Source organism: Peromyscus maniculatus, chromosome 21 (genome assembly GCF_049852395.1).
Source record: "Peromyscus maniculatus bairdii isolate BWxNUB_F1_BW_parent chromosome 21, HU_Pman_BW_mat_3.1, whole genome shotgun sequence".
NCBI lineage: Eukaryota > Metazoa > Chordata > Mammalia > Rodentia > Cricetidae > Peromyscus > Peromyscus maniculatus.
Genome location: NC_134872.1, coordinates 55,689,585 through 55,716,624, shown reverse-complemented (window position 1 = coordinate 55,716,624; position 27,040 = coordinate 55,689,585). Strand labels below are relative to the sequence as shown.

Below are 27,040 nucleotides of genomic sequence, written 5' to 3'. Positions count from 1 at the left end.
TGCCTCTAATGCAAGGTCTTTAGAAATGAGGGCAGGAAGATCAGAAATTCAAGGTCATCCTTTGCTACATAAGGAGAACCAAGCCAGCCTGGGCTACATTAATGCCCTATCGAAAAAAAAAAATGAAAAATGATTGTTTTACGTTACATCTATGCTATAAATACTCTTAATATTTTTCCCTCCTTTGACTAATTTGAACTATCAGAAGCAAGCCATTGAACTGTTTGAATACGGTCCTTCCCATGCCTGGCTCCCTCAAGTGGAGAGTGGCCAGTCAAATGTTTGTTTGTTTGTTTGTTTGTTTTTTATTTGTTTTTTTTTTTGTTTTTTTTTTTTGGTGAATGGTTAGGTGTCCTTATGGTAGTCTGGATATTTTGAACATTTAATAGACATTTAGTAGAAATTATTCCAGGCACAGGGAACATTGCATCTATGTCTGGCTGTTGGGATGCAACCACTGATATGAGACTGACTTTACTCATCATCCACATTTCAGGGATCATTATCCTTATTTTCTTGATACCACTGTCTAGAAACTCCTGTTTTGTATATATGCTATGTATAATATTGCTGTTTGTTTTACACAACAAATAAAATAAACCCATTTTTCATTATTTCATCTTGGCTGTAATTTAAGGTTATTTTCTAATGGTTGCTGATATCTTCTGTGATTCTTTGAACTAGGCTAGCTACTTGCAAAGAAATTCTTTTTGTCTAAGATGTCCTAACTTGGGTTTTTACAACTAACATCTAGAAAGAATTCATTATTAATAAACAGGAAGGATTCAAGTATGAATTGGATAGACATTGACAAGCCTATTTAATTTTCTTTTTTTTTTTTTTTTTCTTTTTTTTTTTTTGGTTTTTTTATTATTATTATTATTATTATTTTACAACACCATTCAGTTCAACATAATAGCCACAGAATCCCCTGTTCTCCCCCTCTCGCCCACCCCTCCCCCCAGCCCACCCCCCATTCCCACCTCCTCCAGATCAAGGTCTCCCCCGAGGACCGGGGTTGACCTGGTAGACTCAGTTTAATTTTCTTAGTGATTAAATCTTGTTTCCTGAAACTCTTTGGTAGTACTTTCAACTGTGTCTATAAAACCAGAGCAGGGTTTACAGAGTATAACTCATTTGCATTTGCATGCACTCTGAAGGGTCTGATAAGGATACCATTAGTTCACAGATAGCAGAGACATTTCCATTGTTTTTGTACTGTTTTTGACAAAACCACATTTTTTAAAAATAAACTAAAACTGTGACCTAAATATTCTCTAAAGTCAGATGCAATAGAGATTCAAGTTCACTTCAGGCCACAGGAACTGCTCATATGACTAATGCCATTTCCTTAAGCATGCTAAGACTCTCATACTTGAAAATAAGCTCTGTAAATAGTAATTCTGAATATCTCAATAGGTAGTCATAGAAGGAGTCATTTGTTCTTCCTGGTATGTGCATGAATCATCATCTCCATTTGGAACCTTCCATGATGCAAATGTCATGGCATCTTTGTTTGACATTAGTGAGTGAAAACCCACAATCCTGACCTCATAGTGTGGAACATCAGTCAATGTACAGTTTGAAGGGCTGGGACCAATGAGCAAAAGCTCTTGAGATGTAAAGTATTGTTTTGATAATTTTGAAGCTGCCTGACTTTTTGGCTCATCTCGGTGGCTCTATTCCTACTATATTTTAGTCACAGAATAAAATTTCTGTCCATGGTTTTTGAATAGAAAGTAAGGTTAATTTTACTCTCCTTATCTTTTTACATAATGCTCTTTCACTTGGCATTTATGAGGCCACTTAAAATGAATGCTGAATTTAAAATTACATTCAGTCATCTGTCTCATAACAGAGGGAAATGTCCTGAGTCTTTTAAATGATACTCCACCAAAAATGGAATCTTGGCATGTTAAAAATTTGGAGAAGAAAAAAATAAAAGAAATAGACATACTGTGAAATAACAGGAATCTAAATATTTAAATTTACTAAATAAAAAAATTTTTATTAACTGAAACAATTAACTGATTATTTTGACTGATTGAAATAGGTACAAAAAGAAGTGACCAGACAGGCCTACTATAATAACCAGTCTTTTTAGGAACAAGATGACATATTTACCAGATTTGGGCTTAATGAGAAGTTAGAAAAATATGTATGCTTCTTCCATGACAGAATTTGGAGTAAAAATGATCTTGAAGGGTTAGAAAATTTAGCCTAATTTTATCATTTCATCAGATGCAATACATTTCACAAAATGCAAAGTTCTTTTAGAGATTTAACAGTTTTGTTTTGTGTGTGTTACACATAAATATAGTCAACTAAAACTGTTATTAATAATAAAATACTTTGTGAAATGACCTATATATTATTTCATTTTTTGACAGATTATAATTGCTATTATTAATTCAATTGTGCAAATGAAGAAAAAAATGCAGCCTGGTAGGTGAAGGACATCATTAAGAAATAAAACTAATTCTAAGTGCAGTTGAAATTGCTGTGGATCTTCTGTGTCTCCCCTGTAACTAAGTATAAATCAGACGATTTACATCATTGATGAAGAAAGCCAAATGACATGAAAGACAATGATATGACAGTAGGGAGGTAACAGTCTTTCTAGACTAAAGCAAAGAAAAACATCTGAGGCTGTTTTCTTTGTAAGCTGTTGAACAGGACTCTTTCTCCCAGACACAAGCATGTGTAAACTGAGGGAGGTCATTATGAAACAGTGGTTAATAAGATGCTCTTGACTCTCTTAAAGCTTACTTGCTCTCTCTGTTCATGCTGTATTTTGTTTGTGATTAAATAACAGAGACTGCCTTAAATAGCTGAGATCTACTTCTTCATAATTCTAGAGGCTTGTTTGTGGTTAATATATTGTGTATCCTAATATACTTATCTGAGGGTCAGAGAACAGAGCAGCCACTAAATAGACATAGAGGCCAGAAAATGGTGGCACACACACCTTTAATCTTATCACTTGGGAGGCAGAGATCCATCCAGATCTCTGTGAGTTCCAGGCCACACTGGAAACAGCCAGGCATGGTGACACACACCTTTAATCCCAGGAAGTGATGGTACAAAGGTATTAAGGCATGAGGACGAGGAACTAGAGGCTTTTTAGTTTTTAGGCTTTTAGCAGCAGTTCAGCTGAGATGCATTCCGGATGAGGACTCAGAGACTTCCAGTTTGAGAAAACAAGATCAGCTGAGGAGTTGACGAGGTGAGTTTGGCTGTGGCTTGTTTTGTTCCTCTGATCTTTCGAATTTTACCTCAATAGCTGGTACTGAGTTTTTCATTTAATAAGACCTTTTAAGATTCGTATTACACTCAAGAATAAAGTATGGACACTGGTGGCCTCACCATGGTTTGTTGATAGGTATTATCTTTCGAGTATTTTCATATGGTGATCCCCTTGTGGGCATTTTTGTCCCCCAAATTTCTCTTTTAAAATTACATCAGTTTTATTGGTTGGTAAAATAAGCCCTCATTTCTTTTTCATCTTAATCACCTCCATATCCAGATGATATGCCATTCTGATGTAGTGAGAGTTTGCATCTCAATTTATGAGGGCAAAGAACAATTCAACTTGTTAAGTGTGTGGTAGATGTGAGCCAGCATAGAGTACTGATCCTGCAGTAGATTCTACTCAGAAAGGGCAGTTCATGGCATTCTGCATGTTCTTTCTCACTGTGAGAAATGAAAATCATTTCTAAGAGAGTTCAAAGTATGAATCCATAGTTTTCCAAGAGGATATACCCATGTATTAAAACAAGATGTCAAACTACTTTTTTACTTTTCACTCAGGGTCAGTACTCAATATAACACAGCTACTCGGTTGGGCATTTGATCTTCTTGAGAACTAGTATGCTATTAAAAGTCTAGTTCTTCCACAGTTATCTTTATCCTGCTGGAGTAGAGAGACTCTTGATAAACTGCCAAAGAAGATTACTGGCCTTCATTATATGGCTTCAATGACATATAAACTGTTCACAGCTTTTCTCTGTCTAGAAAATATTGATGCTTGGTGGTAGTGTTCCATGCTCTACACTTTAAAACATCTGCTACATTGCAACATTTAACTGATTCCTCATGCCCTACTGCTGTGTTATTTTAATGTGGTAGTGACTAAGAAAGGCAGGTGTCTTCAAAGGCTGATTCAGGTGTATAATGCATTTTGGAAATATCCTTTGCCTTGCTTTAAGCTAAGCCTTTGTGGTGCAACCTGAAAAGGCTGAGGAATGCACTTCTAAAATGAGCCTGCTTAGAAACTAGCCCACTCTATTATGAATATATATGTATCTCCTAAATAAAACCCTCATACTTTGTTTGAGGGGAGCGTTACTCTGTAATTATCAACCATGCTCTTCTTACAAGCCACAAGTAACAAACCTTCTTCCACTCTTTAATGTCTTGGCTCTGATTATTTTTTGCTTTGCATTCATTAAGATGTGAACTCATTGCATTCAGTTACAAATGCATCCTCCATAAGGACCATAGGGCTGCTATCTCAAGCCAAGTACTTTCTGAATTCTCATTACTATCAGTAATGGAGTTTTCATTGACAGGTGGGTGGCTAGTTAGCTCCACAATAATATCATAATATTGTTCCTTAAAAAAAAAAATTCCTGGTTTGAAATAGCACAGTGGTTCTCTGAAAATATATTACTGACTTGGAATTCTGTATAAGATAATTAAGCAATGCTTAGGGGAATAGAAAACAGAATCAGAAAGAAGGAGAAGAGGAGTTGTCCTTATATCATAACATGTCCTCATAAATATCTAAAAGAGGTTCTCAATACTGGCCAAGTGAGCAGGCTCTATTCAACATTGCACATGCTATACCCATGCCATTTAATAAGAGTGCACCTCTGTACACAGCATCAATGCAGTTGAGGACAGTAAAGAAAGCTGAGAAAAGGTGTCTATCTGCACAGCAAAACTGCTTTATCTCTCTTTGGAAGATGTGATTAATGCATCTCCATTTCTAATACCGAAGTCAGGTTGCATTATCTAAGAATAAGTAAAGGAACAATAAATGCTACAGTTATTTTATTTATTTATTTACTTACTTACTTATACAATATGGCTTTAATGAAGGTAAAATTCACCAAGACTGGAAGTATGTCTAACCTGAGCCTCATTTGTAGCGCTGCAAACAGAGATGGGTATGTATCAGTCACACAAAAGGACATCGGGTAAACGCCTTACTGAACACAGATAAGAACAATTACTCAAGTAGGAAAAAAAATTCTCTGATTACTGAAAATACCAAAAAATATTTTATTGGAAGTATGGCAGTAAGAAATATGGGAAAATGAGACGTGTGTTAACTGAGTCAAAATGGGTATTTATGAAACTCTCCTGCTTGGATTTCTTTTTGTCTCAATTTTCTCCAAAATGAAGCAAAGTTTATATCTAACTATCTTTAGTGAGCCTTATTAAATGCAACATTTCATGGTGTTGAGCAAGCAAGCTGTTTGGGAAAAGATTGCTTGAATTAAATATATATATATATATATTCAAACACATTCTATATACCTTCACTCCTATAATTTGGATATGTTCCTATTCATAATAGTTTCAATGAAAAGAAAACATCTAGGAATAAATCTAACCAAAGATTTAAAATTCCTCTATAATACAGCTTCTAATCTCTCCAGAAAGAAATTTAGGAAATTATATATATATATATATATATATATATATATATATATATATATATATATATATATATATATTATATCCCACAGAGTTCAATTTGTGTTGCCCATATACGCCTTGCATGTAGGACCATCCACTGTAGTGTGGTTTACTACTAGAGTCCTTAAAGAAAATCGACTGCAGTAGAATTCCGCATATGAACAGCAACAGGGTTTGGGTATAAGAAGCAGGGTGGTGGACAACGAAAGCCTCTGTTCACTGGATCCAACAACTATGTATTGGACAAAGAAAGTCATCTCTGAAAAGATTTCTGTTAAGAAATGATGAAAACACATTTTCTTCAGTATTAAACATTTATAACTTTCTATTTAAAACTCATATTTTCTCTTGTACTAAATTTGTGCCCCAAATGTTAACCTAGTAAGCAGTTTTCATTACTATTCTGCTCAGCTTAGCACTGAAGGGATGGGCTCCAGAATAGTCTGCTGTGACTCAGTTTCACACGTCTGAGAAGCAGGGAGGCACGGAGCTAAATTTATCCAGGATATAAAGTACCTTTAATACTTAATCATCACCTAAGAAAGCTACTTACTGCTTTGTTTAATAATATTTCATCATTTTATTCCTCTCATATCCCGTGAAGTATTTCTTATGTGAACCAGTTTTCAACTTTACTGTGTACACAAAATTTCAGGTACATAGACTATTTTAACTTTCACAATTCTCTCTCTCTTTTTTTAATGGGAATGAAAACAAAAATTCAAAATAATGAGGACACAAAAATGACTCATGGCAAAGAGGTAGATTTATTTCTAACAAAAATGCCAAGACAAAAGTTTGGCAGACTAGAGGTAATATGAGCACAGGATGGGTCTCCATTGTGACTCTGACAACTCACTGGCTACACATAGAAACTTATCTCATAAGGGCTATTTCCAGACTAGTTAATTACTAGGAAAATCGTTGCCAATGTATATGCTAGATAGGTTTTGCTCAATGCAACTGAATGGCTATGGTAACAATGAACAACAAGTAACAACAAAGAACCGTCCTAATTAAAGGCTGTGATAGAACAAAAGTGAATTAGTAATAGCTTAAAGGAGTTAAAGACAACCATAAGTGTGAGGGGAGGGGAGGGCAGAAAACAAGAGGGGTAAAAGCAAGCTCTCCTTGACGCAGGGCACTGTTATCCATGTCAGGGCCACAGCATCACAAGCATGCAACACCAGCACAGTCCTCTTTCTGCTAAACAAAAAGATAGGATTTTCCAAGAACTTGGCAGAGAAAATAACTTTGTAAAATGTTAGTGCTATTAAGATATAAGTCTATTTATAAAATTAGACTATTAAATAGTACAATGATAGAACAAAAACAGTCTTGTTAATGTTAGCATATGTTGAAACTGAACTAATGCTTGTTTGTTTTATTTCTTACTTTTTTCTGATACACACAAACATACAGGTTTTCCTTCCCTAAGGGAAAGTACACAAGGATTATCTGTTTTCACTGAACATGAGAATCTGACAATAATATCTTGTATTTTGTGTTGTATTTTAAAAGCAATATTCAAATTAATACATACTAAAAACCTCAATGTAAGCCAGGTGGTGGTGGCACACACCTTTAATTCCAGCACAGGTGGATCTCGGTGAGTTTGAGGCCAGCCTGGACTACAGAGTGAGATCCAGGGCAGGCACCAAAACTACAAAGAGAAACCCTGTCTCAAAAAAAAAAAAACAAAAACAAAAACAAAAACAAAACAAACAAAAAAAAAACCAAAACCCTCAATGTATTTACTGAAATTTGCCTGGAATGAAAACCACTTTACTCTTAGAAACTCTTACCAGTTTCTAACATCTATCGCGAACTATGCTTCATGCCTGGAACAGATGTTGCCCATTGGGTAGTTAGGACAAAAGGAGGAAAGAAAAGCTTATGTATCCCTCGCTAATTTTATTCTTTGATTTTGTGTTTATTTGTTTGTCCATGCATTTATTCATTCATTTATTTGTTTATTTAGAGGTTTGTGAATGTGTAGAGCTAAGAGAACAACGTGCTGGAGTGTGTTCTACTTCCACCTTATGAGTTCCAAGAATCCAACTTGTTCTGTCAGGCTTGGCTGCAAATCCTCTTATCCGTGGAATCGCATTGCTAATCCCCAGTTACGTTCATTTTTATTATAAAATTCTCCATCTATAATGTTATTTTTTTTGTTCTTTCCAGATCTTGATAGACAGATCTTAAAGCACATCCAATCCATCCTAAACACTAATCCATATTGAATTGGAACCCTTAGAAAATCAACACCTCTTGTAGCCTCCTCCATAAGAAGGGATGCAAGTTCCTATAAGAGTAGGGGAGACATCAGAATACTATGATAATCACTTACCATCATCTGCACCATTGTTAAAGTTAGGTCAATGCTAGAGCTCACAGATTCAGAAAACCAGTAAAACCACATGATCATTAATCTCTACTGTTCAAATTATCACTCAAAAAAGTTGAACTTTGTGAGGAAATCTAGAAATATAAGATTTGCTTTATTACACCCAGAATATGGTGTACTTTATGCGAAATTGTATAAAGCAGCTCACATTATCCTAATGATTCTCACGTATACTCACATGCTGCCACTCTGTTCATTACCACCTATTTTGAAGTCCAACACCAAGCATTAAAAAAAAATAGACAAATCTATTCTTTTTAATCTTTTATGAACACGTACTTGACTTATATTTTAGAAGTATATTCATGATCCATATATACTCTCTGTGTTGTTTCTCTAGTCCTCTTCCATGATTATTTGTTTATCCTTAGTGATTTCTTTCTTCCTTTAAGTTAATTGAATCAGAATAATATGGACTTGTGGTAGTCATTCAAGTGTTGTGCTTTCTCTACTGATGACTATTTTATGAAAGTTCTTTTATTCTTGAAGCTCTCAGACATCATCAGAGAGGCTTTAGGTGAAGTGGGTGGTGGTTAGTGTAGAAACTCACAACTGGCCGTACTATAGAGATTAAGTGTCAATGTAGTGCTCAGCCACAAATAGGTCATCTATATCACACCTCCCCCAAAGCCCAGAGACCATCAAGAGGAGATGGAATGATTGTAAGAGTCAGGGGTCAGAGAAGACTTGTGTGAAACAGTATCATCTGGACATGACAGGACTTTAGGAGGTCAGGGTGCCTGTGGTTGCCTGAACAAGATCTGCACAAGATAAAGCCAGTCAGGGAGTGGGAATATATTCATAAAACTCCTACTATAACTAAGGAGCTAAGGAAAATTGATGTCTTCTGGAGAAGGGTGAGTTAATTTTCTTTTAGGACATAGCTCCTGATAGGTCAACCATGTGCCAGTGAATGGTCCCACACTTATGAGTATATGGGCAGAACCAATTGGCCTGGATAGGTTATTTAAAAAAGAAAAAAAAAAGAGGCTATGAGACTGGGGGAACTGAAAAAAAAGAAGTGGATCTAGGACTTAAGGGGAGGCATTGAGGGTGAATATTATCAGAATACATTGGATATCATCATCAAAGAATATAAAAATTCTAAATTTTAAATTTTAAATTTTAAAATTGTGTTTTAAAACATATAATCTGATTAAAGGGAGTAGGTCTAGGATGTGGGTATTTAATATGGAAGAAAGCAAAACTGAACTCATCTTGAAGACAAAGACATGGCCCATCTGACTGAAAAAACCCTATTCCTTGATTTGAATAAAATAAAAAGGTGATGGATGAAGTTTACAAGAAAAGCAACTTTTGTATATCTAGGAAATGTCCACTATTTTTTAAAATGTTCAGGAATGAAGAAAGCTAAAGATCATTATGGAGGCAAGAAAGAAATTTATGTGTAACTTTAAAATACCTTGTTGAAAAGAAGTATGGATATGCCTAGCTTAAGCAGAAATTTAATTTATTTGATTAACATCAAATAACTAATAATCTCAGTGTCATATCTGTCACAGACATGTAGCAAAAAAGCAAAAGAAAGACAAAACAAAGATTACAACATTTTTAATGAGCCATTTTAGAAAGAAGGGGTTAATTTCAGCTCAAAGTTCTGGGTCAACATCTAGAATTTGTATCTAATGATGCTTTCTTGCTGGAAGAGTTCAATGCAATATATAACATCACACAGCAATAAAAAGGGAGAGAGAGAGAGAGAGAGAGAGAGAGAGAGAGAGAGAGAGAGAGAGAGAGAGAGAGAGAACATGTTTATGCCTATGTTCTCTTTCTCAGAATGGCCTAATCAGGCCACCAAGTTCTAACCATTGGTACTTCTAATCCTACTTACGTTATGATGCTAATCACTTCTCAAAAGTCCCACTCCCAAACACCATACTGGGATTATTTTCCCCATTCTTAAGACTTTAGAGATTGAATTTTAGCACCTGAAAGTAACAGGCTCACACTTAGCCTCACTCAGTTTTTACTACCCTATCCATTGTTGACTGTTGAAATATTCATGGAAATTTCTGACAGCCAATAACCTTTCACTTACTACTCCAAGATTGAAAGACTTACTAGCAACACTCATTTGAGTGGTTCTAATCAGATCCATGGCCTGTGTAATTTGTCACTAAGAAGGGCAAAATAATATATGCACACTTTGTATTTTTGAACCAGCATAAAGATTAATCTCACCTGGGTTTTTCCATAATGAAAGAAATCTGTATTCTGAGCAGCCTTAAACAATCATCATTCAAATCCTTCTTCATTTTAAACAAAACTTGTCTATAAGAATGTTGTCTATATGTATGTCTGTGGGAGCCCGTTCTGGGGTTCCTCGTGGCTTTACCCAGCAGGTCCAAATAGAGGATGATCAGGACCACGGGCCTGAGTGCAGGTGTCTGAGATGGCCTGCACTTGGCTGTGCTGGGGGAGGAGGTCTTTTGCTCCACCCCTTGGCGTCTCTATAAAAACCCTGGACCAGAGACAGTCGGGGCCCGTTGGAATAGGTTCCAGGCCCTCTCGAGGCTATCCTTTATTTTCTCTCTGTTTATCTCCGCAAGATTCTCTGCTATAAATCCTTCTATCTAATATTTCCTGCTGCTCGCACTCAAGAAAACTCTGGGAAGCTGTGGGGGTGGTGGGTAAACGCCCCACAGAATGGCGCCCGAACAGGGACTAAAAAGGGACTAAAAAAAAAGGGACTAAAGAAAAAAAAAAGGGACTAAAGAAAAAAAGGGAACAAAAAAAAAAGGGGGGACTAAAGACAAATGAACAGGGACTTAAGACAAAGTAATAGGGACTAAAGATAAAGGAAAATAATAGTTTTATTACAGAGTTTTTGGTGAAAGTGCTGAGTTAGCCCTGCCAGTGGAAAGGCATGCCGGTGTTATGGAATATATATATTTTTGGTGAGGCGGGGGTTTTATCCTCGAGAGAAAAGGAAAGCGGACTGGAAGGATGTCCGATGCTGCAGCGAAATTCTCTTCTGTCAAAATTTTCTATCTTCTATCCCTTTCTCAATTTCTATCTGTGATAAGTATAAGATATAGGGTAGTAATATAGTTTAGGAAAAACTTAGAAGTATAAGATTGTGTAGGAAAAAATAAGTAAGGCAACTAGACAGAAAAACTCTTCAATTTTCTAACTTTGGGGGCTTTGAAAGCAAACTGGGGAAAAAAATCTTTCTTTGGGCTTTACGGGTAGTAAAAAAGCTCTTCTTTGAGCTTATGGGGAAGAAAAAGTTTCCTATGGAAGCTTTTGACCTGGGGACAGCTGAAATGCTAAGTCCAATCGGCAGGAGAAAGTAATTTCTCCCTGAGGCAAAAATGGGGGTGTAAGAAGTCAAAGTTTAAAGTTGGGAAGTTTTGGGAAAAGTTGGTCTCTCTCCTGGGGAAAAAAAATCTTTCTCTTAAACTCTAAAGCTTTTCTTGGAAAATTTGGGGGAAAAATCTCTCTAAAAAGCCTTAATCTTTCTCAAAAGCTCTCAAACTTAAAAACTAAATTTGTCCTTCTGAGGACAAAAATTAGAATCACCTGAAGATATTAGTATGGGGACCACCTGTGATTAGCTCTAAGGGAAAACAACAAACTTAAGACAGCAAAACCTAAGTTCTTTCAAGCTTTAACAATCCTCCCTGCAATGCAGGAGACAGGAACAAGTTTCTAAAAACCCCTTCTAAGCTCTGTCTCTTCAAGCTAGTAAAAGACAGTGGGTCAGAGTACCCTGAGGGAAACGCTTGGGAAAGTGTGGGTGAAGAGCTACAGAGAGCCCAAAAGGGCAGGAAACTTGACCTGAGAAAAGCAAAAAAGCCAAGCTTTTCAGTTACAGCCAAGCTGAGGCATCAAGTGCTTTGTTTCTGAGTGAGCATTTCAGAATGAAAAGGTGCTCCTAATCTTCCTAATGCAAAGATCCCCTGAAGCAATGCAAATTGTTAGCATTGTATCCTCCCTTCGGACCAAAAACCCAGAGGTGACTGGCCAGGTCTCTGAGTTGGAGTGCATTTCGGGGATACTAGGGTTCCTGCAGTGGTAAACTTCCTGGAGCACAGAGATGAGGCAGGAAGGTGCAGGACCCAGGGGAAGATTGCTAATGAACAAACAAAGCTAAAGCCGGTGGGAACGGCACAGTAGTCTGCTTTCCTACAAGTCCCGGGTTGATAGGTCCACAAATGCAAAAAGGAATCTGAGAAAAGCTTCCCTATCAGAGAAAGGACCTTTCTGGGAAAACAGTAAAGCTGAACTGTGTATGAAGCAGTTGTGCTGCCGAGTCAGAACGCTGTCTGGGGAAAGAGCCCAGTCAGGGCAGAACAGACCTATCCAGGAGTAAAGCTTTCTTTTCTGTCAGAGAAAGCACCTCTTTGAGAAAAGCTTTGTTTCAACTGACTCCCGATGAAATGAGGGAGTGTAGCCCTAAGGGGTGATTGCCTTTGGCATAAGCTCTGTCCTGAGCACCCAGACAAGCAAACACAACCCACTGGGGGACTGGGCCAGGTGAAGGCCTGATGAGGCAAAGCACCTGTCCTAATGGGAGTTTAGAGATGGCAAAAACCTCCCTTGTTAAATTTTTCAGTCTGTATGCAAACCACACAGACCCCGAAAACAAACAGACAAAAAGCCCCTACCTTCAGAAGCAGGGAAAGCCGCCGCTGTAGTGTCGGAAACTGTTTCTGGGGTAGAGGGGATAAACTGAGACCAAACTGGGAACTGTCTGGGAGAAAGACTCTGAAGAAACAGAGAAGGGACATAATCCTCCCCAGAAAATGTATGACCTGAAAAAGCTGCTAGAATTGGAGGCAGATTCGGGTGAGAAAAAAAAAGCCTCTACCTCCAAAGGCAGCTAGCAGAGGTACAGAGCCGCAGATACCTGAAGCTCTGCATCTGGGGGGGAGGAACAAGCAAAATGAGATAGATCAGTGGGAGAAAATGTCTCTGAAAGAGCTATGGAAAAGCTGTTGTAAATGATCTTGTTTTTCACTGGCTAAGACAAACACAAGCCCCGAGGAAAGTTGCTATCAGAAATGCCAGCTTCAATGCGCGCTAACGAGGCAGGTGCGGTTCTGATTCGGGGGCCAGTGTCTGGTGAAGTTGAGACACCTGTTAAAGCCAGCTGAGGAGAGACCAGAAACCTCCCAATGTGCCATAGCTGAAAATGTAAAATGCTTGTTCAAATCTCCCGTTACAAAAGCAAAAAACTTTGTTCAAACCTCCCGGGCAAGAATTTGTAAGCAAGTCTGGTAAAAGAGAACCAGTTGACTCTCAGACCCAAAAAGAACTATGGGAAATGATATAAGGGACTGATATAAGGGACTGATATAAGGGACTGATATAAGGGACTGATATAAGGGACTGATATGGGACTGATATTATTATGGACTGATATAAGGGAAATGCATTCTGGGAAAGGTAGTTTTTCCGCTAAAGATGGCGACATTGCCCTGAAACACTTTTGTCAGCTCGAAAATACATTCATGGTGAACTTAAAATACAGCTTTTTTAAGAATAAGGAGGAAAAATCGTCTAAGGGTTTAAGTGTCAATTCCAGTGAAAAATTGAAAGGGTACGGAACTAGGCGCTTCGCGGTTTGGGGCTCTGTTGGTAAAATGCCTTATTTACCCTAATAGTTGTGCAAAGTTTTTACGGTAGTTGGATGACAAAAAGCTACCTATAAGAGCAAACAAGTCACTTTAAAATCCTTAAAATACCACCTAATAGCTGTGCAGTTTTTGGCGAAGAGCTTTACAACAGCTAAATATGATAATTTCACCCTCAGCATAAAGTTTTTCAGTAGAACAAACCAAAAGTACTGCTGTGATAGAAACGTTTGTTTGAATTGAAGTTCTTAGGGGAAACTATTATGAATTTGGGTGAAGGGACAGTCTCTAGTTAAAAACCGTTTACCGCTGACAGTGCATCTCTGCCGGTCCAGAACGGCTGAGAGAACTGGCAACTTTGGGGTGTGGCTTTGTCCTGAGAATGTTACAATCCCCTAGCAACAAGTATCACAACTCTATAATGACAACACTCACTAAATCCCAGTGCTTTATAACAAAGCTAACTATAAACTGTAAACTTTAGAAATGATGTACGTACTTCCTGTCTAGTTAAGAGAATCTTTCTGATAGAGATGGTGATAATAATTAAGAGTAAGAAGTAGAGAGACGAATATAAGATATGTGAGTTTGTAAAATTCTGTCTTGTTAGATCTGTGTTAAGAAATCTTTAGGTGTTTGCTAAGTTAGATATATGCTAATGGTAGCCTATATAAGTTTGTAAAATAGATCAATAGAGTTCCTTTAAGAATATAAGCTTGTAAGAAGTATCTAAGGTAGTCTTAAGACATGTAGTAATAAGCTTGTAAGATGCTAGTTGTAAATGTAAGTTTAAATAAGAAATAAGATAAGTATATAAGAATTAATAGGAAATATATTTGCTAAAGTAGTTCTATAAAGTATAAATAAGTAGATGTTAATATGTTGTATGTGAGTTTGTAAAAACGTGTAAATGTTGAATATGAGTCTAAATGCTTTGCAAGGCAAAAAATGTTATATGTGAGTTTGTGAAAAAGTGTAAATGTTAAGTGTGAGTCTATTAATGTATATGGTGAAAACGCCTGAGACACAGGAGATAGTGTCCTAGTAGACTGCAAAGTAGGCAGTCTGAATGGTTTCAAAAGCTCCAGAAGCCGCTAAGAAGCTAAGAATGGCGGACGCCAGAACCAGCACAAGGCATCCGCACTGAGATCCGTGGAATATCAACGCAGCACAGAAAAACCTGAGCTAACAGCAAAAACGGTGCGGTTTAAAATATTACTATACTAAAAAGGTCTGTCTGTGAGAACAAAAGTTGCAGAGACGCTTGTTTGAACAAAAATTAACTGCAAAAAGTTTTGGTTGAAAAACGTCTCTTCATATTTGGAAGTGAAAGCCTGATACCAGAATTTATTTCTTGTTTGAACTTTTTGAACTTAAAATGAGATAAAATTACAAAAAGATTTTGGTTATGGATTTCTTCAAATTTGGAAGGCTAGTACCAAAATTTATCATTTGAATTTTGGTACTTAAATGAAATGAACACTAGAGATTTCATTGCAATGGGACAATTTTGAGCTTACTTATAGTAATGACCTAGGAATGGTTTTCTGGAATTGGGTAAAAATGGAACTGTGTTTAAATGAAGAAATGTATTTCTACTTAGAATCAAGATGCAATTTTGTGTATGCATATATGCTTTATTAACTGGAGATTTATGAATTGTTTTGTGGAACTGTTTATGTAAAAATGGAATTACGTACAGAACTGGTTTTGTGTTATAAATGGAACTGTTTAAACAGAAAAGTTTGGGTTTTCTAACTAGGCTTGAGATTTTGCTTAAAAATTATAAAGAAAAGGAGGAGCTATGAGATTGAATTATGTTCGCAGAAACCTATTGATATTAATGCACCCTGGTTTTGTGGAGTTAAGGAAATATTTAAGTTTGATGTGAATACATCGAAGTTTTTCCTATGTTCTGTTAACAAGAAAATTCAAATGATTGAGTTAAAGTTGTAAGACGGAGAAAATTGTTAACTATATATAGCACCATATATGCTAATTCTAATGGTTCTGTTAAGAGTTTGTTTTGAGTTGTAAGATTGAGAGAATTGTGACTATGTATAGCAATATTTGTTAACCTGTTAATGGTAATGATGAAGCTAAGGGATTCTTTAAGTTTGTAGTCGCCTCAAGAGTTTTGGTTTAGAAAGGGCTTGAGGCAGCTAAGACTGCTGTGGTCACCTTGGACCTAATTCAAAAGAGAAATGCCATCTATATCATCCTCTACTCCCATACTGGGAGATGTAACAGCTATGGAGATTGCTGTAAGTCATTAATAGTTATTTTTTTATATATTAAGAAGGGGGGACCTGTGGGAGCCCGTTCTGGGGTTCCTCGTGGCTTTACCCAGCAGGTCCAAATAGAGGATGATCAGGACCACGGGCCTGAGTGCAGGTGTCTGAGATGGCCTGCACTTGGCTGTGCTGGGGGAGGAGGTCTTTTGCTCCACCCCTTGGCGTCTCTATAAAAACCCTGGACCAGAGACAGTCGGGGCCCGTTGGAATAGGTTCCAGGCCCTCTCGAGGCTATCCTTTATTTTCTCTCTGTTTATCTCCGCAAGATTCTCTGCTATAAATCCTTCTATCTAATATTTCCTGCTGCTCGCACTCAAGAAAACTCTGGGAAGCTGTGGGGGTGGTGGGTAAACGCCCCACATATGTCTGTATAGCACATTCATACATGATGCCCATAGAAGCCATAAGAGTGTATTGGATACCCAGAAACTGGAGTTGTAGATAATTGTGAGCTTGCATATGTGTGCTAAAAATTGAACCCAGGTCCTGAGGAAGAACATCAAGTGCTCTTAACTGCTGAGCCATCTCCCTAGGCTCATCATTAATTTTTTATATACTTTTTTAATGTAATTTATATAGTAGTACATATTATTTGTACATAGTGTAAATCCATATTTTACATAAATTATATATTTGCTTGCATTATTATTATTATTTTCTAAAATTAAGAACATTTGCTCATTCTTTTAAAAGAGGTGAAAAAAATTTTACAATTATTGTATATAGGTTTTGGTAACATCTCTTCTTCTGGCATCATCAGCCCACCTAGATTTTGTGCAAAATAAAAGGAATATTATAAAGTCAACTCTGCTAATTCTACCTTAAAAGATATCATAACATTGAATAAAGAAAATAAGTTACTTACAGTGTGAAAATGTACAGGTATTCTTATTTTCTCCCAGTCTCACAAATCAAATCATATCATTTGTGTTATTTACCATTTCTTCTCAGTCAGGTCACCTTTCAATGTGTGAAATTATCAGCCTGTATTAAATTAATGTACCAGTATATAAAACCTTTATTACCTCTGTCATCGTTACTTTTCTATTGCTGAGGTAAGATACCATTATCAAAGCAACTTATAGAAGGGGCTTAGGATTTCAGAGAATTACAGTCCATAACCATCATGGCAGGGAGCATGACAGCAGGTGGCAGGTATAGCAGTTGAGCAATAGCTGAGAGCTCACATCTTGAGATACACCATGTAGCAGAGAAAGCAAAACATACTGGGAATGGCTAGAGGTTTTTGGAACATAGTCAAAGACCATGACTGGTGTTACACCTTCCCCAACAAGATCACACCTCCAAATCCTTCCCAAACAGTTCCACCAACTGGGGACCAAGCATTCAAACGTATGAAACTATAGGGACCATTTTCACTTGAACCACCACAACTCTAATACCATGAAACCTCTTATTAGTCTTTAGGATACAGATTGAGCATCACCTATTGAAAGTGCTTGCTTCCCAGGATATCATGGGTAAGGGAATCATGCCTAAAGACAACATTCATTTCTATTTCCTTTAACTTTATACTCATAACCTGAAGGAAGTTTGTCTGATATTTTATTATACTTATATTTTGACTGCAACATATTAGGTATAGAATTTTCTATTTATGACATCATGCCAGCACTCAGAATTATTTAGATTTTAGAGAAAGTCAGATTTAGACACTTTGTATTAGAGATGACCTATTTGTAATTATTCTATCATAAATACCTACTATATAAACTGATTTGGATAAAGCTAATATTTTCAAGAAGGAGCTTTAACTAACCCACAGATAACACAATGTAAATGATAAACATTGTAAGATTAATCCTAAACTAATAAGTCATTAGCGTTATACAGATTTTTTAAAAGATGAAGGGGTACAGACCATTCTCATCATCATACATTTGGACATTCATGTCTTTCTAGCCCTTGCACCCCATCTCCATCTAGTGTTAATATGTGCTGAAAACTTTGACGCAAATGCTGGTAGCTGAATGTGGTCACTACTGAAAAATAGTTTGACTATATTTCCCATGCATGTTCCATGACACATTTAAGAATCATGAGACAGAAATCGAAAGCAAAATCTTTCTCGCGTTTGCTCTTTATTATTTTTATTCTATCCACACCCATCTATTTATCTACTTACTCATCATTATCTATGACTATTTCAAACTCTTCTTGTTCTTGTCTTGGCATTATCTAAATATGTCAAAGATGGTAAGTGTATGGGAAGAGAGTGATTTATTAAAATAAAACCAAACCACAGCCCTGTCTCAAATGGTGAGGCTGGCCAGCATATGCAACTAATTCTCACAACGGCATTCCGGAAAACTGATGACAAGATTGGGACTCTGGGCTAGCCCCAGGGCAGTCAGCAGTGGTAGACTGGTACACACGGCCTCATGTGTAAAGTTTCTGAACTGACACAAAGCTTAATGGAAATGAACCTTGACGATGTGGCCAATCGAGTGTAAGTGACATCCTGGCTGGCATGCCCTGGCGATTTTTTTCTTTTCCTCTCTTGAAGGCGTAATGCTTCCTATGGGGAAACTCTGACTTAGAATCCAGTTCTGGGCTTAGATAGGAAATTTTCTAACCCCAAGCCGAGTATCAGTGAATTCAGAACCTTCTATACTTCACATTCTAATAATCATAACCACCCGATGAATCATGAGGGCCACATCATTAGTTTTATCTGACAAAATGATGATTGATAAATGGCATATTTTATAAAAATTAAAACACAAAAATTGTGCTAACGATAAAAATAAGTATCAGTCATTTCATATTTTCTGAAATGCTTATTATGTTATGCCTGAGGGAAATAAAGAACAACAACAAAAAGACACCTGTACCTGTTCTTAGGGAATCTGCACTTCTGTTGGAAAAATATGATATGTAAGATAATGATCTTAATGCTTTGAGCAGCTAGTATTACCTAGGAATTATATAGATAGACATTTTAAAGTAACAAGTTTCATGAAGAAGCAAAGAAGAAAATAACTAAATTTCACTTTTTTTCTTTTAGAGGAACTAACCATGTTCTAAGAGAACATGATAGGATAGATAGGTGCCTATTATTCTCTCTACTTCCTTTATCTGGATTGCTCTTCTCATGGAGACTAAGCCTATTAAACTTGTTAATATTTTTGTTAATTATGACAAGATAATCTATGAGGCAGGAAGAATCTGATGGATGGACTATAAATAAAGAAACATATATAAAAAAAAACTACTCCAGGCACATTTTACTCAATACACTGAATCAATATGTTTTCAGTTTGTTGGGAAATACATCCCACAAAACTTAGTAGACATTCAGGAAAGATGTAATATGTATTTTGATAGACCATGGAACAGTAAAAGATAGGCAGGACAGCAATTAAGACATACTTGGAGCTGGAAAATAATACTTCAGTAAAGGATTTTCAAAGTAAATTCAATATAAGTTTAGATGGACCAGATATGTGGGGGTAGTGATAGAATTTTAGAATTCTTTAAGTGGTACAACTCAACAGAATGAGTACTAAATGGAAGAATTTACACTGTTTCTATTGTGGTTTAAAGACTCTGAGCAGGTTGTATTTATGTATTTGGATCACACACAATACACACACACACACACACACTATGAAATTGAAATAGAGTAAGGAGAAGCTGTACATGGAAAGTTTTGGTGGCAGGAAAGAGAAGGCAAAAATGATATAACTGTATTATAATCTCAAAAATAAAACTATATCTTCTTTTTTTCTGAAGAGAAGGCTTGGAAACTTTGCAATAATTGTGTGCTATTTAAGTTTCATTTTTATCAACAACGAAATTAACTCTGACAGTGACACAATTGTACTAGAGTAGTAGAGTATTCAGGTTGCCAGAAGCCAAAATATCTAGGAGAAAAGTTGACTGTCTTTTTAGGATATTGGTTTCATGGCCTTACATAATATCTGTGTCTAAATTCTGTGTTTCTGGAAATCTACCAAAGAAAATCCTGCAGAGGTATTAAAATTCTGTCTTATTATCCAGTCATTTTTCATAGTTAAAGAAGGCATAAGAGACAACTTTGGGATCATTCAAGGGGCCAAATCATATCCAAGTATAGTGTTGAATTTATTTGGAATTAATGGATATTAAAACTGACACACACAAAAAAACACCATAGCATTGTGTACTCAGTGAGGATCAATTGTGGTATGCCCTCAGATGCAAGAAGAAATACCAAATTAACTTAAACATTGAAGAGTATGGGCTGGTTAAATGACCCTATGGTACAAGATACTTGAGTTAGCACTGGTTATAAGAGATGCTGTAAATATGATCTTATGTCACCATAATATAGTGAGCATATTTGCAAAGCCATCACTGACTTAAATTCAGTTAAATATTTGCTAAAATTATGATACAAAGCTAAGCTCCATTTATAGACTAGTTTTGATAAAAGCTAAATTGTATTTTGCAGTGTTTTTGTGGTTAGTATATGATATATATATGCATATATATATATATTTGAGGGTTTTTTTTAAGCAGGATCTTATGTATGTAGTTCAGGCTAGTTACAAGATTTCTATGTGGAGAAATCCTGAGTTTCTTTCCATACTTGCAAATGCTGAGTTTATAACTTGTGGGTTAGCCAAATTAAGAATTTGTAATTGCTATAACATTTGTTTATATTTAAAAAATACAGTACAGTGATTTAAAACATACATTACATAGTTATTGTTTTATTTCATTGGGCATTATCATATGGCATTTATACTGACTTCTACATTTTTAATACCTTACTATAGCAAGATAAACTTAAACAATACTAGTGAGTCTCATAATTTAAATTTTATCTTATACTTACTATTTATTTATTCAAATTTGTGAGGTGTTTCTTGATACAGCTAAGTTATTTATGGGAATGTACTTTTGGGGATACTTATTTAATCATCCTTTTGTTATCTAAAATCATACAAGGAGTATTTCCAAACTGTCTGCACAATAAACCCAAGGATGGGTTTCTATTCTAGTCTACAATGGCCCTCAGCTCATGGTTTTGTTTTGTTTTGTTTTTTTTTGGTTTTTTTTTTTTCTTTTTTTTTTTCCTTTCTGAGACAGGGTTTCTCTGTATAATTTTGGAGCCTGTCCTGGAACTCTCTTTGTAGACCAGGCCGGTCTCAAACTCACAGAGATCCACCTGCCTCTGCCTCTCGAGTGCTAGAATTAAAGGCATGCGCCACCACCGACCGGCTCTCAGTTCACTTCTTATGTGACTACTTCATTATTAGTATCTATGAAGCACAGATATTTTTAAAAAAAACTGTAATATTACAACTATAATTATTTAATAATTGAATGTATTTAATAAAGCTGTTGCTGGGAATGTCTCCTATCTAGCAGGTCACTGAAGGATCTTTCAAGTTGACCTGGGTTTGTATCTTTGCCCTGAGACTTAATGGCTTTACAACCTCATAGCACTAGATGATTTGTGAGCTGTAAGCTCTGTTCAAATATCATTTGTGAGAGAAAATTTGACTCCTGGGGCTTATAGATCTTAGACATACCATAGCTATTCATTTACCTTCTGACTGCAACCACCTTGGCCTTATGTATAGTAGCTAGGAGAATACCTGGAAAAGTGTCTTTCAGTGTGTCAGAGGACACTCAGGGCAAATGGCTGACAAACTCACTATTAGCATATTTCAAAACTGATCTGCATAGGAGTCATATAATTAGATTAATTAAAAAGAAGAAAAGAGAGTTAAACCACAAACAGGAGATTGTGTGATTCCATACAGGACAAATGGCTGACAAATTCTCTATTAGCATATTTCAAAACTGACATGTATAGCAGTTGTATAACTTGATTAATTAAGAAGAATTATTTGAAAGACAAAAGATTTAAACCACAAATAGGAAACTGTCTGATTTCACACGCTGTTCTTCACATCTCTAGGCCCTACCTCTTTTCTTGCTTAAGTGGCAGCTACCTTTCTTGCTGTTCTAATATCTGATTACCTCACTTCAAGCTCTGATAACCTACAAGTTACCGTTCTGGTACATTAGTTAATTGTGAATGTTCATATTTTAGGAACTGGTCTTTTATACATTGCTAAATTCGATTACAATGTAAATAAGTCAAGGTATGTAAAAATGCATCCATAACCTATATTCCAAATTAGATTAGTCTAATTGCTTCCTGAACACCAACCATAGTTGAAAGTAGCAGTAGGGATTTCAGTGTTCTGAGATGTCAAATACCAACCCCAGGAAACCAAATTTGTTCAGTTTTGTAATTACTTTTTGAGTGTTAAATGACTCCATTAAATGAAATCCCACAAATTAAATATTGAAATGAACTGACCTGAACAACAAGCTGAATGTGCCTGAGGCATCAACCAGGTTTCTACTTTATTTTTATTCCCTTTTATTTGTGAGAATGATACGACAGACAAGTCTTGACTGATTTTTGAATACTAAATAAATTAGTCATGGCTGGGATGGCATTTCAATCATCCTGAGAGAGCAGACTCTGTCCTCAAAGATCACCTGCTCGCTCATGGCTTTTCTCAGAACTGGAATAAGCTGAGCAGAAGCCGTGGCAAATGCCAAAGCAATTTAGGACAGCCTGGTACTTGGAGAACAAAAGTGGGGCTGTGTCGTGTGAGAGCTGGAGCTCACTCTAAGGCCTGTGCTGAGAATGGTCCACATTCACCCACCTTTGTGAGGCCGACAGAATGACGGTGGGAGAGATGGAAAGAAAAACACAGACACTGCTCTGTATGAAGTACAGCCACATGCCAGTGCCTGGGCTGACAATCCTCATGGCCCTTATTCCACTTAAGGAATTATGAAAATTTTAGCTATTAGATCCTTCTCCATACAACAAAAATTAGTAAGAAATCTGGATACATTACAGAAGAAAGTCAGTACCTCTAATATATAGGGCTATAGTAATTAACTAGTGAATACCTACATTTGAGTATTTGTAGACATTATTTGTATAAAATAATGGTTTCATTATGATATATCACATTTGCCCCATTTTTTTTTAAAAAAAAGCATGGTCTCATTATAGCACAGTTTGACATTGAATTCCTTATACAGCAGATGATGAACTTGAACTTCTAATCATCCTGTCTCCACATTTCAAAGTTCTTTCTGATCCTTCCATCCTGCCCCTCTCCCAGTGCTAGATTATAGGAATGTGCCACCATGAACAGTGTGTGTGGTTCTGGAAGGTTTCAGCTTGCCAAGCAGACACCATAACAACTGAGCTACATTTCCATGCCTTTCCTACCCTCTCTTTTCCTTCTGTCCCTGGCTGTGATCCTCTTTTTCCCAAGTATTGTTTGGTTCTACATCTCTTTTTTTTTTTTTTCTCTAACGCTTGATTCTAAGTTTAGAATATGTAAAGTTTATGCACTTGTCTTCTGTTTGTTCTGGGAAATATTAGATAGGGATTAAATGCAAAATGGATTCACCAGGTGGCCAGATTGCTACCCGGAGCTTTATGTTAACTTATGTTTCATTCAGCTCTTCTCTGCTCCTTTGTGTGTACTAAGTGGTAACATTAAACTCAATCTTTTTGTACTTGGTCCCCCTTCTGGTCAGCTTTCACTGTGAACTTGACACAGCCTAGACTCTAGAGTCACCTGCAAAGGAAGTCTCAGTGGAGGAAGTGCCCAGATCAGGTTGGTCTTTAGGCATGTTTATGGGGACTGTGTGACAGGAGCGTCCAGACCACTAAGAGTGGAACCATTCTCTGGCAGAAAGGCAGCTAAGCATGAGTTTGTGAGCTAGCCTGTAATCAGGGTTCCTTCATGGTTTCTACTTCCTGGTCATGACTGAGTTCTCTCCCTGGCTTTCCTCAGTAATGGACTGTGTAACCTGTAAGCTGAGATTAACCTTTTTCTCCCAAAGCACTTTTGGTCATAGTATTTTTCATAGCAACATGAAGAAATGAGAGCGGTCCCTATGGGAAATCAATCCTTAGAAAGATTAAATTACTGTGGAGTCACCACGGACTATCAAAGAGCAGGTGACAGTAAAATCTTCTGATGTACATGGATTCGTTATTAACATGTTAATTTCTTTAGAAAAGTAATTCTTGCTGTCAGAGAGAGGGTTATGAAAAAATTTAATCCTGCCATTTGAGAAACATCTGATGGAGTCTTTAAGAGTGCAGACTAGAGATTACCAAATAGACTGCTCTTACCAGATGAACTTCTGTCCTCAGACTGCTGCACTTTATTGCTCAAGAAAGAGAAAAGGATACCATAGAAATACATGGGAGTCATAGAGTCAGTCAGTGATGATTTAGAATTCCCACCTAAATTCCAATTCCGAAGTTCAACCACTTCTACAATCTACACTTCCTTCAATGTTCAGGATTTACAGACATCTAAACCCGACTCATGCTCTTACATCTTTACTCCCAGGCTTAAAACAAGGGATGGAGATGAAAAGTACAGCTTGTATTAGAGGTATTTTTGTATGCTTGAGACTGACCGTTCACGTGTCAGTTTTAGTGAGTGGCCTCTTGAATAGCTATCTGGCAAAACTTCCTTCACATTGCCAGAACGCAGTATAAGACCCTGGCAGCCTTTAGTGATTTCTGCTTCTTTTGGCAAGGTTGCCCATATGGTGTGCCTTTGCCACCTGGAATCACTGACTTAAATTAGCTTATTTCCTCTGTCATCTGTGTAGTTGGGAAAAACCATTGAGTTTATCTGATTCATCCCCCTGCTAGTGCACCCCATCACCTTTTTCAAGAAGACAGGTTAGTAACACCAATGTCCTCAGTTGGTCAGAGAAGATAAAATCGTCCACTTCAAGTGATGCTTCTAGTGAAAGACTGGCCTCCAGCCACTACGAGGTCTCATTATGAAGCAGAAAAAAGTCAGTTGGTCCAAGTGTGTATATAATTTTGTATGTTCTATGAATGGGAGTAGTAATTTCTTCTGTGAGATCATGTGATCATCAATGGTAAGAACAGGGGCATGGAAGTAAAGGCATAGTGCTCGCAGGGTCAACAAGCTTCACAATTTCTCCTGGTTTAAATGTCAACAATGTGCGTGAAAATAATAAAGAATTGATTTATTATTTATTATAGGAGATAATAAAAAATCACAAATCACTTAAGATACAGGCATCAGTTAAAAGGAGTAAAGATGCCTTGCAGAGCCTCTGAGAATAGAAGGAGGCAGAGAGAATGATCTATAGATAAGTATATCCATTACTATCTGCACTGTAACCAAAAGAGTGCAGCACATTCTTGACAAAAGACATGTTGTGAGAGGAAACAGTTACTGTATCAACATATAGTGCTGCGCTTCCCACACTTGCCATTCACTATGCATTCTGTGTCCTGAAAGAGCGGACCATGAAAACTGAGTTAACATTAGCCCACTTATCTAAAATCGACTTAAACAATAATAATGTCTTCAACATTTTTTATCAATTTCTAAGGCATTTGGTATAATGAATTCATGTGACAGTAAGCACAATAAAGAAAATCAGGAGAGCCTTTAGTATCCCCTTCTCCTGACAACATTCAAAAAAGAAAGCATTAAGACAAACACAGGCAATTACAGCCTCACTTGTTGAAGCCACTTCCAAAGTTCCCCTCAGATCCCTTTCCTTATTCTCTGTGCTTGCTTTGGGGTTGTCAGAAGAATCCTCAGGCACCTCTTAGCTACTTGCAAGAGAATGCAATTTAGAATTTGCAGAGTATATTTCCATGGTCTTTAATTGCCCAAACTAAATTCACCAACTTGTTTAATAAGTGCATTTAAGCATATAAATTTGCTGTTTGCAGTTTGATTCAATTAAATGTTTATTTCTCCAACCAAACATGCTCACTCTAAATGTATACCAGAAGAGTGATTTGAGGGATGTGGGTACTTTATCACAACTTTCTGTTACTAGTTTTTCATGGAGAGAAGCTAATACTCTAAAAGTATGTGTTTTGGATAGCCGCTGTTTGAAATGTTTATGACCTGAAGACAAACTTCAGAGCATGCAATATTTTAAGAAGTCTTAGCTAAATGTGTTCAGTGAATCTCAATTTGGCAAGCAATCACATCATCATCAGAGTCTCTCTCAGGGGCACATATGGCAAAGGTAGATGCTCAGAAATAAAGGTCCTGTTCACTACTTAGAAGAATTCCAGGGGTCTTTTTATGGACCCAGGCTTCTATTGGTTTTAGGAGAAGGGGCCATCCACAGGATTGGCAATGAGCCTCTTGATTTGACCAACCTAGCAATGTTTGCTAGCAAACCCATAGGCATGTTTCTCTACAAAAACAAGTGAAATACTTCATTGCATATTTATGAATACAATTTGGCTGGAAATATGAAGAAATTAAAATAACATAAAAGTTTACAAGGAGGTAACAGGTTAACTGTGAATATTCAGCAGGATATTCTGATGTGATAAGCAGGATAAGTAGTGTGATGTCTCTTACATGGTTTGAGAATGCCCAAAGCACTTTATCATAGTGGGGGGAAAAAACATTCATTCTGAAAACTGTAGAAACATTTCTGGCATTTCATGCATTCTTTATAAATACCCCATCATAGAGCAACATTTTTTAAAACTGCATATGTGTGCATGCTTATATATAAATAAAAATTATTTATCTTCACATGTACAGATGTATAGTTGGTTTATCTGAATAACTCATTAGACTACACTGGTCACCTAATTAGCTGCATCATTTTTTCTCATTTTGGATGTTGGGTAGAGGCTGCTGAAGAACTTATAAAAAAAATGTACATAGCAGCCAGCCCCTGTGCTCTGAGACGACCTCATCTGAGAAATCTAAATGGAACTCTGAGGCCTGGAGAGGGTTATGCTTCTGACAGCTGCCCCAAGACTCCAGGGAGCACTGGCCCTAATCACCAATTCCACAAAGAGAATTCACTAGGGGAAACCAAGAAAAGAAAGGACCTGATGACCATCCCCCCCACCCAGCTTCCTCCAAGTAGGCCAAGTTTATCCTGCAATGGTGGGTAAAGCTCTTAATAGAGAAACTGGAAGACCTGACAGT

General features: G+C 36.8%; 1 long non-coding RNA gene across 1 annotated transcript in view; it reads right to left on the bottom strand.

Moving 5' to 3' along the window:
• The window catches only part of LOC143269965 (uncharacterized), a 37,989-nt gene extending 13,730 nt beyond the window's left edge, over window positions 1-24,259 (bottom strand). The window contains exon 1 of the long non-coding RNA XR_013046780.1: window positions 24,205-24,259. This is a non-coding gene — a long non-coding RNA (uncharacterized LOC143269965). The remainder of the gene's footprint in view (window positions 1-24,204) is intronic.
• Between the last annotated feature and the right edge of the window lie 2,781 nt (window positions 24,260-27,040).